The sequence below is a fragment of the Monopterus albus genome, unplaced genomic scaffold (genome assembly GCF_001952655.1).
Source record: "Monopterus albus unplaced genomic scaffold, M_albus_1.0 scaffold12.1, whole genome shotgun sequence".
Taxonomy (NCBI): Eukaryota; Metazoa; Chordata; class Actinopteri; order Synbranchiformes; family Synbranchidae; genus Monopterus; species Monopterus albus.
In genome coordinates this window covers 1,578,815-1,588,360 of record NW_018127892.1, presented here as the reverse complement: position 1 = coordinate 1,588,360, position 9,546 = coordinate 1,578,815, and the positions used below count along the sequence as shown (strand labels likewise).

General features: G+C 40.1%; 1 protein-coding gene across 1 annotated transcript in view; it reads right to left on the bottom strand.

The window, feature by feature from the left end:
• The window catches only part of npffr1l2 (neuropeptide FF receptor 1 like 2), a 26,340-nt gene extending 16,999 nt beyond the window's left edge, over window positions 1-9,341 (bottom strand). Inside the window, 1 exon segment of the mRNA XM_020590565.1 lies at window positions 9,147-9,341. The gene's annotated coding sequence lies outside the window, so the exon portion shown is untranslated.
• Between the last annotated feature and the right edge of the window lie 205 nt (window positions 9,342-9,546).

Sequence of the window (9,546 nt, the reverse complement as noted above, 5' to 3'; positions counted from 1 at the left end):
CTAGTGTTCCCCTTAAGCCACAAAGGCCAGGGTGTCTAAATGGATGCCATGGTCGTCTGGTAGATATTTCCATGACTCCTTAGAGGGCTATTATTAACAAGTTGTCAAGACAGCACTGGCCTGTATCGGTTCCTGGGCACCTTCAGTAATCTTGCTCCTGCTCACAAGCCTGGGCAGGCATTTGAGCAGGGTAGAGGAGATGAGGTCCCCCACATCCTCTTTGTGGGCCGCCTCTGCCTCTCCTCTGGAACTGAGCTTGCGGCTGTCTCTGGAGCCCTCCAAAGGTGGGACAAGCTGATGCCCAATGGCCATGTTGTCCGCAAGCATAACAAATCCCTTGCCATCTTGTTCTTTAACCACCCCTACCTCTGCAACTGTGCCATTGCCCTTCCTGTGATTGTTGGTTGGGAAAGTAGGGTCCATTCTGGGCAAACCGCATTTAGGATTGAGACATTCATGGATACATCTCACAGAAATAGTAAGGACATGACATGTTAATGGAGATGTGCAAACAAACCGGAGGTACTAATGCAAAACCAGCCACTTAGTAACTACCCCTAAAGTCTTTTCTCTTGAAAGAGTAGACCACAGTGTTCCACATAAATACAAATGTGTCCTCTATGTGGCTTAACCTAATATAGTTTGGCCTCTTCTTTTTCTTGTTCTGGTGTTCCAAGTTGAAATGTTCTAGTCAGGGGGATAACCTGCTTCAACTAGTCCAGTGACACAGAACCCAGACACTGGTTAGCACAACCACTAAACTGTCCATCCATTCATTATCTATAAGAGTTATCCTGAAGAGGGTCACAGAGGGCCTGGAGCCAATCCCAGATGACATTGGGCAAGAGGCAGGGTCCACCCTCCCGCCCCCGAGCGCGGCGGCGACCGGGGGGGGGGGGGGGGGGGGGGGTTCAGTGTCTTGCCCAAGGACACTTCGACATGTGGACTTCAAACCTCCAACCCTCCAGTTGGGAGACGACTGCTCTACCCACTGAACCACAGTCGGATAGACAAGAGGATACACTTCATTTACCCTACACAGCAGGCTACCACAGAAACAGGTAACACTGTGAAATGCTCAAAGTTCCAGTTGTCCAAGGAACATATCACTAGATGTTGCTAAGTCAAACATGCAGATTTGCTCAGTTGTCATGGCAGCTCTTTTACTTAAACCTCTGAACACCTATTACTTACCTCAAGCATTTTTTTTTTACCTTTTCATGTTTTATTCACACAGTGACACAATCCACTGGCTTTGTACCAGTGCCTTGCACTAGTATGGATTATATGTGACCTAGTGAAAAGTACAAGACTTGATACTCCAAAGTAAATAATATGCGGCCACGAAGATATACAAGAAGGAAACATCCATCTCTGTTACATGCTGTTTAAACAGGTGAGAGAGAAAATGGATGAGGCGCTGACTTTTACTGACCCTGCCAGAAAACTCAAAGTTCCAGTTGTCCAAGGAACATTGCATCTAGGGGGATGCCTCTAAAATATGTCAGGGAGTTACGATACAAATCATGATGTCACAGTAAATACAGGTTTTATCAGTGACATCAGAGAAGAAACTTCTGTTTATTTTTTGTGTGTGAACCCAATATTATATTTGCATTTGGGTCGTACAGCACTTAATTTGTGACAACCTCATAGAGCTATGTTTTCAATGTAAGCTGCTGTAAGCTGCACATTCCTATAAAATTCATTTGGTTGTGAAGGATATTGCTAATAAAAAATAAATAAATCTACAGGCCTGTTTAGTCTGAATCTAATTAAGTGTTCACCTCACAAATTCAGACTGTATATCTATCTATCTATAAATGGTAAATGGTTTTATACTTGTATAGCGCCTTTCTATGCTTTTACAGCACACTCAAAGCGCTTTCACGCTATTTGGCCATTCACCCATTCGCACTCCCAAACACTCACACATCGGTGTCATCACCGGGAGCAACTGGGGGTTCAGTCTCTTGCTCAAGGACACTTCGACATGTTGACTGGACAAGCCAGGCACTGAACCTCTAATCTTTTGGTTAGGAGACGACCCGCTCTACCTCCTGAGCCACAGCCGCCCCCGTGTATGTATATATATATATATATATATATATATACACATACACACAAGTCTCTATCTATAAGAACTTTACTCTTATTTTTTATCTCTTTCCTAATGCACATTCCATTGCTTGTTGACATGTACATACACATTGAGAACCGTTGTACCAGGGCCAAATTCCTTGTGTGTCTGACACACCTGGCTAATAAAGCTGATTCTGATTCTGAAATTCTTCTGTTCTGCAGCTCAGAGACATCTGTGAATACTTTCTTTTCCAAATTTTGACAACAGCACAATATTAATTCATTTTTTTATACTGAATGTTTTTAGAACTGGATCAACTTTAACTCTACAGTGATTCTTCCAGCTGCACAAGTTCTAGTCCTGTGTCCTAAACTATATGCCCTGACAATCATTTGGGTGTTTCAATACCAACAAGGCTCTCTTTTTCCTTCCTGTAAAACATTTTTGATGACTCCTCTTTAGCGTAGGACCATACATGTAAATGGATTCAGTCAAATGTGATTTAGTCAACCAGGTAACCTGCCCATCATACAGTACAAAACCACACTTAAATATTGGCTCCTGCTTTGTAGCAGAGTAATATCATGTATCACAGGGGTGTGTTTGGTTCTCAGCTGGAAAATACATTGGTCACTTTTCCAAAGAATGTGTCACAATATCACAAGCACACAAAGGCACTGTTAGAAATACTGGGGCTCATAAAAGAATACAATTCTGGGCCCCCTGCGCTCCTCTTCGCCCTATAATACGACACACTCCTTAGTACTATAATATAAACTATACAATTAATATAACTATGGGCTTTGATGTAACTTTTGCAGAAAAATGACTTAGTTCACTCGAGCCATACTACACACTCTAAATTGAAACTGATACTTTCTCGTCTGAAAAAAAGAATTTTTAAAGTGACATACTTTATTAACTGTAAGATGAAATAATAGATCTGAGCCTGGCCCAAACTCTGCTGCCAATACTGACAGCAATGCATCCTGGAACACTTGGCTGCCCCAAGCCATCTCCCAAAGCAAAACATAGGGGGAAGAAACTGCACTTCTGTTGTCTGGACTGGTAAGCATTCAACTCAACTCATCTCAGTTCCATTCAGTTTATACAACACCAAATCACAACAGCAGTCATCTCAGGACAATTTTAGAGAGAAAAACTCAACAAACCCTCCTTGAGCAAGCACTTAGTGAACTTGGCATGAGCTCAGGTAAAGTAACTCTTATTTGCAGATTAACACAGGTTAAGGTGATACTCTTTCCTGAGCAAGTTAACAAAAACACACACAAATACAAATACTCTGGGAGATGAAAAGGAATCACAAACAGCCAGACGAAGCAAAGGCAAAGCGGCATTGGGAAAGATTAGAGCCAACACGAAGGACATAAGAGGCAAAGATCCACGATGTCGTGACGGCACGGTGAACAAAAGACTGACAAGGGAGTGAGAGAAGTGGGGTGATAACAAAGGCCAGATCACACAGCGATAATAGACAACAGGTGTGAGTAATGAAGGTAATCATGGGCACAATCAAGCTGGGCCAGATGAGGTGGAGAAAAAGCCAGTGCACAAAATGACTGCAGATCACGTGTCATACGGTTTGGGTGGAATTTGTTCATTTTTCACTCATCGTTTCCTCGTGACGATTTAACGGTGGTGGGCAATGTTGAGTTGTAATCAAGTGGTCAACAACAAAAAAAATAAATCACAAATGCAATAAATAAATTCCAGTCTAAAGGCTTTTTATTCATTTCTAGAAGAGTTTTTCTTTTTTTCTATTTGTGTATTTTACCAAAAAGCACCTTCATCATATATGAAGTAAATGTCCTGAGTTCTCTGGCCTCTTCTCTTTTTTTTTTCCAGAAAAGAAATTGCAGATAGTTTGACAGGATTACTGTTTAAGATGTTTTTCAAGCAATTCCCTAGTTCTAGTTCCTAAATTCCAATAATCTGCTGCATCTTTTTATCTTTATCTGATAGTAAACTAAATAGGTTCTGGACTATTAGTCAACTAAATGAGCAATTTGATGATGTCACCTCAGGGTTTAGTAGTAATTTTAGTATTTTGAAATTTTATAAACAATGACTTAATTAACTAATAAAATACACGAAACGATCCAGTTAATGCTGACAAATACAGCCCTACTCCATTCTGCTCCACACTGATAAGACACACCCACTTTAAACTATCCATCTAAAAGAAGATATTTAAATTCCTCTTATTAGTAAAGCAAATCCACACATTCTGTCACCCTGAACTCAGTCACATTATAGAAGTTAAAATGGCAACTCCACCTGTTTTACACATCCAAGTCTGTTTACAGGTTTTGGGAAGTACTACTAGATAATGTGATAAGAGTTGTTCAAATTACTGTCAGGTGCAGAAAATACTGCAATTTTTCAATGTAGCAGGGTATTTACCGACACTGATGTTGTAGGAGACACCGGGGATGGTTGTAACACCTTTTGTTTGAGCATTACTAACTCCGTGGCTGTCAGCTCTCAAACTCTCATACCTGGTACCCATATTTGTCTACTACAAAAAAAAAACTCACTTGGATGACAACTACACAATCACAGATAATGTGAGTTAATGTCAATTTATGCAAGAATTGAATTGAAAAATAAAGAATGGTCAGTCCTGAGTAATGTGAACATTGTAAAGGGACAAAAACACTTTAGGTTAAATTAGGATTAGGTTTTAGGCAAGTAGTGGTTGAGTTTTTGAGTTTTAAAAAATGTGCAACTTTGTCTAAAGTATTGTTTCCACTTTGTTATTATGGGTTATTGAGTGTAGACTGAAAAGCAACACTGGCAATTTTATACTTTTAATATTAATTCTACAACACAATAAAACATGCAAAAGAAGGATCTAACTTTTTTTTACAAGTTCAGATGAGACTCTGTAACTACTAAAAATAGTATTCCTGGAGCACTGAAGTTTCAGGGACATTGCAAGGACCTTCTGCTATGCATGTCTGTACTCCATAGTTCTTCTGTTTTTACAATCAAAGCAAAAAGGTTTTACATTACTGATTTAAATGGCAGTCTGTGTATTTGTATGTACTGTATATGTACTGTATTTGTCCAGCTACAGCTCAACCTACACAAGGGACAGAAAGCTCCTCTGGCCAAGTAATTGAACATACACTAACAATACACGTTATTGTGCCCTCTTTGTCATTGCACCTCTTCTCTGTACCTTTTCATCACCCATGTGATGTGAAAGAACTGCAGCCTTCACTGGAACACTTAGAACTGCTTCCCAGGAAATGAATGGAAGTCAGTGTAAAGTCCTGCAAAGTGTGTGCGTGTGGATGTTCATGCACACAATGTAGATTCTCATCATCAGCGGCATCAGCATCTCTTGGTCACTGGGATCAGGTGATAAAGGGATGATCATATTGTAACAGTTCATTAAAAATGTTACAACCATCCCCACCCCAGTCATTGCATAGCTAACAATTGGCAAAAAATAATCTTAATAAAAAATGATCCTGAAACCTGAAACTCAGTTTTTGTTTATAAAATCTACAGTGTAACTCACAGACATTCCACTTCTTCTGTCAGCTCATAAAGGAAATGGGAGTTTTTGACAGTGATATCATCATTGCAGCTCTTTTCTGACTGGTCAAACTGATCCGGTGTTACAACAGTCCCTGGTCTCCCCTAAATGGGCACAGCCACAGCTGTGTTCATTTGAATACACATCTGCCTAGGGTCAGGTGCCACGTGCATATGTGTGGACAACAAGGCGGCGTAGAATAACATGCAAGTTTACAGTGACTGAACCCTAATATTGTTGAAGGAATCCACAAACATATTTTGGAACTACAATCATGTAGTATCCTGTCAGTTACATCATCCATTATTTTGTTCAGTAATTGAAGCATGGTTTGATCTGAAAGCCTGTAAATGTCCCTCACCTCTGGCGAGTGATGCAATTTACAGACACCCTCTCCCTCCTCCTGTGTGTTCCTAACAGCGATGAGGTCTCCATTCCTCATGTGTTCTGCACTTCAGTGAGCGCAAATGACTATCAGCTGCCACCCTGACAGCATGGCTGCAAATTTTACACCTGCTTTCTCCTGACGTTACATTTCAGCCATAGTTCCCTCTGACGCTACGGTGGGAAATCAGGTGCTGAAGGTACTTGTATAAGTTTCTGTTCTCTCCTCTCTGATTTTTGTATCCCTTAAAATACATATTGCATGAGAACAGATGTGAAAACACATCCTGTCAGTGTTTAGCGCAAAAAAAAAGAAAAAAGAGCTACAAAGCTGTAATAAATACCCCCCTTTGTGTCTGTAAAGCAAGCTGTGTGAGGGATAATAAACTGTCTCAAGTGAGGTTCAGAGCTTTGAATCCAGTGGCTCATCCTCCAGGAGTCCCAGCCTCTTCTTTATCTCCCTCCCTTTCTTGTTCATATTGTGCTTTTTTTATTCTCTCTTATGTATGTTTGTTTATTCCTCCAGCGTGTGAATGGTCTTTAGTCTTGCCTCTTGTGCGTTTGTGTAGTTTGTCCTTCTTCCTGATCTGTCTGGATAGGAGGTCGTGTGGCCTGGGTCCGCTGTGGGACCTGGAGGCCGCTCATCCTCCCAATCACGTTCCTCAAATATTTTTACAGTTTGTCCATCTTCTTGAAATTTACCTATGAAAGGGGTTTGGGGAAAGTTTTTCCTGTTGGGGGTGTCATATGTTGTAAAGCCCCTTTAGGCACATTTATAACTTGTGATATAGAGCTAAATAAAATTAGACTTGACCCTTGAATAGATATTCTAATGTCTGTCTCACTAAGAAGGATGCTCCACTGCAGCTGACTGTGCTGGATCTCTCTTTGTAAATAAGGTGCAGCTGGTGTTTTTCTCACATTTTACTTGATCTAGATGCAAACTATTCAGATGTAAAGTAAACGGCGTTCAAATGTCACTGTCCAATGAACAACACTCCTGTGTCTGAAAACAACAAGGCAGCAAGCACAAGCACCTGCATGGAAAGCTTTTTACCTTCCTGTCACACGCCAGCACTGTAAAGATAATTATACTGAATGCTTCCATATAATCACCCATATGTCTTAAAGAGGATCAGAGATAATATGCTAAAAAATTATGGTTGTCATTTTTCCTACATCAAATCTTTTTCAGAACTATTTCAGGCAATCAGGTCTCAGGGTGTTAGTTTGAGTGAAAATGTGCTTTTAGCAAGTACATGCTGGAACATCCATCCTTTTCTCGTACTGTACTACTGTTCTTCTCTCAGTTTTTTTTTAATAGAAACCCAAATTTAACTTGAGAAAGCAACATTTTGCATCAACCAGATGTGACAGTATTACTGCACATATATCAGCTTCAGTACTGTCCTCACCAGAAATAACATAACATAATAAAATGACCTATGTTTATTTCTTGACAAGTGTCCTGGAGCCATCAGCTGAATATGACAGTCCTCTCTGTAAAAGCAGAAGTATTGTGATGTCCCCTATGGTTTTCTTTTGACCATAAAGGTGATCGCTCCTTTACTTTTTTAAATACACCTATACAATTAGGCATTTTTAGATGCAGGAGGATCATTCTGCAACTGCATGGCCTACTTTCAGTTTGATAAAAAATATCTATATTTGGTGGATAGTACTGAAAGAATCTATTAACATTATACCAGACTCCATGCTTTCAAAAGGACAAAATAAAGTCCATTGAGTGACACCCATGCAGCCAGGTGTAATAAGATTTCATGTTGAGGTGACAAATGAAAGGACAACCCAACATAAAGTGTCTCAGTGAGGTGCTGGGCCACCACACTGCCACCAGAACAGCTTCACTGCTCCTTGGCATTGACTCTCCAAGTCTCTGAGCTCTACTGGAAGGATTTAATCATCTAAATATATGCATCTGTCATTCAAGTGACACATGTTCTAGTATTTATGCTATATTTAAAAATATAATGGGCGGGCCACGGAAAAGTAGCCCGAGCAAGTGGATTGTTTTGGAAGCGGGCTACTTCTCTGTGGCCCACCCTGTAGAAAGTGTTTGTGTAGGTGCATGCACATTCATTGCAGAGATGGAGGTGCTGTGGAAGTGTCTTAGACACTGGAGCTCTGCTTAGGAAAATGAAGGCAAACAGCACCTCCACAGAGTAACTCGTATGGCACAGTGGACAGTTTTTTGGATGATTAATAAAATATATATGTGTTCTTTTCATTTTAAAGAGAAGGAGACTAGCTGAACTGATTCTTTGTATAATACTTAACTCCCAAAACTGCTCTACCCATTCAGTGGTGGAAGAAGTACTCAAATTATTTACTTAAGCAAAAGTAGCAATACCACAGTGTAAGAATACACAAAAATCCTGCATTCCAATTTTTACTTACGTAAACCTGCTAGTATCAAAATATACTTACTGTACCAAAAATAAATGTATTTATTATGCATAATGTCACATTTCACATTCATGTATATCATATAATTGGACTGTACCTACTGATGCATTACTGTGTACCTCACATTTAGTGTTACAGCTGGTGAAGGTGGAATTAACTAAATGATTTTATGGTGGGTAGCTTATGAATTCCCCACTAGGAATCATTCAAGTGTTATGATTATAGTGTCTGTTATATTCTGAAAAGTAACTAAAGTTATGAAATAAATGTAAAGGAGTAAAAAGTATTTGCCTCTGAAATGTGGTGAAGTCGAAGTATGAAGTAGCAGAAAATGCTTGAGTAAATGTACTCAGTTACTTTTGGGGGGTCGTAAGCGTTGAATCGTTTGCCTGTTTTGACTCACAATTTTGGCTCTTTTTGTAGTTTTGTTGAGAAAACAGATTCGACAAAAAGCTGGTGTTTAGTGTTGAAAAAGTTCAAGTTAGGCGCTATTTTACTGTCGTGGACCTGTCGTGCTGCTTCCTTTTTTTTTGAAATGCATGAGTATCGGTGTTTTAAAATGTTGTAGCAACAACATAAAGATAAAGAATAGCATGCCAACTTACTGCAGATGAGAATAGGTGCTAACCCAGGAGGTCGTAGCCGCTGCATTTGAAGCTATAAACGTATTTGAGAATGACCTACCTTTGTGCTTTCAGATGCTCTCACTTGCTCCAACTTGAAGATGTCAAAAGCTGACTGTTGCAAATGAGCAAATAAAAGCAGAAAATGAACAAGCGTCAGGGGCTCTGCGTGGTTCGCGGCTCTCCAGATGGTCGACCGGCTTACAGAGTTTTAACAGTAACATCAAAAATGCAATTAAAAGTCATAAATTATACTAAGACGATCATCCAGAACTGATCCGCTCCGCTGGCACACAGACTCCGCTCCGACTGGCTGTGCGCACAGGGAGGCACCAGGCGCAGGTGGACTCACATCTTCAGTGTATACTGACAACCTGAAAACGTGACGCTGACTGCATACAAGCCAAGGTTAAGCTTTGATTCAGCGAGGATAAATCCTTAGTATATAATTCATTTTAAGG